The sequence below is a fragment of the Penaeus monodon genome, chromosome 21 (assembly GCF_015228065.2).
Source record: "Penaeus monodon isolate SGIC_2016 chromosome 21, NSTDA_Pmon_1, whole genome shotgun sequence".
Taxonomy (NCBI): Eukaryota; Metazoa; Arthropoda; class Malacostraca; order Decapoda; family Penaeidae; genus Penaeus; species Penaeus monodon.
Genome location: NC_051406.1, coordinates 37111632 through 37112927, shown reverse-complemented (window position 1 = coordinate 37112927; position 1296 = coordinate 37111632). Strand labels below are relative to the sequence as shown.

At 43.2% G+C, this 1296-nt stretch overlaps 1 protein-coding gene across 2 annotated transcripts in view; it reads right to left on the bottom strand.

Moving 5' to 3' along the window:
- LOC119586449 overlaps positions 1-1296 on the bottom strand; it is a 4345-nt gene that overhangs the window by 1626 nt on the left and 1423 nt on the right. The window contains exon 1 of one of the 2 annotated variants that reach the window (XM_037935182.1): positions 616-727. The exons of the other annotated variant lie outside the window; for it this stretch is intronic. The gene's annotated coding sequence lies outside the window, so the exon portion shown is untranslated. Of the gene's footprint in view, positions 1-615; positions 728-1296 lie in introns of those variants that run through there. 2 annotated transcript variants of the gene reach the window in all.

Below are 1296 nucleotides of genomic sequence, written 5' to 3'. Positions count from 1 at the left end.
GTATGTATACATTGTCTGTGCGTGCATACAGATATGTGCAACCGTGACCAGACGAGGCCTCACCCGGGCGTCGTCGAGAGGAGCAGCGTCTGTCCCTCCGCAGCGCCTGCGGCCCCTTTTATGGGTCGTCCTCCCGCCTTCGCCCCCGCCGCGTGCGACCTCCCCCCTCCCCCCCTCCTGTCGAAGGCAGCTTCACCAGAAAGAGTTTCGCAGCGAGTGTCAGCGTCACGCAAATCTAACGTCAAATACTTTACATGCGAATATTCCGTTGTGCTCGTTTTGTTACTGGTACTTTAAGCTTTAAAATCGATGATTCATTGTGTCATTGTCTCCGGAGGACCAGGGCAAAACACACGAGAAAAAAACACTTTCAAAATGCATTAATGATAATGGTAATCATTTGTTGAAGCAGCGGTAGTATGTTTGTAATTCTAATGATTTTCTTATAAATGTGCTGCTGCGATCGTGAAAGTTGAAATCACCGACACTTTTACCGTATTTACCGTCGCCACGAGAACATTTTCCTGAATATTCGCTCAGACAAAGCGAAATAAGCCATATATTAGAATCCTAGTTATTTTTCTAAAAAAGCGATACGTCAAAGCATATACTTACTGAAATGTATATCCGACGGTTTGTATATCCTCTACATTATCCTTGCTGTGTACAGTACCTTGCCGCACGGTGTCTTTCGGCCTAATGAACTTTCTAGATTCTCCGCTCCCTCTTTCCCTTCTCTCGTGAAACGGGTTTAATGAACATCAAGCTCTTCTAAACGTCACTCAAACACGCTAATTTCGACTAGAAATTCTTAATAGTCTCAGAATGACTCTGTATGGGTTCTAATCCTGTTATATGTTCCTGGACTTTCTCTCTTATATATCAGTAGATTCACTGAACTGTAATAGTTAACTATGATGCACGGTCAGTTGTATTATAACTCCAGATATTCGCTCTTAAGACTGACGTCAACCTTCCAATCATAAACTGAGAAAGAGAAGCAATACTTACACAAGTACAGGTAAGTCGAGTTATTGTACTTCCTGAAAAATGGTTCAGTTATAAGTGAAATGGTTCACGTAGTAGTGCAAAACCTCAAAAACCCTATTAGTTCTGAGGACGTGCTGCAACATCTATCAATAAAGATTATATCACTGTGCAACTGACTGTGACGAAGAGGCAGAGAATACACGGCAGGAACGATTCCTTTGGCAGCGGTTCTAGAGCCTTGAAAATGGGTTTTGGAGCACGTATTTGTAATGCTGCAGAGAGGTTCGCTTTCACGTCTGTCTGTGT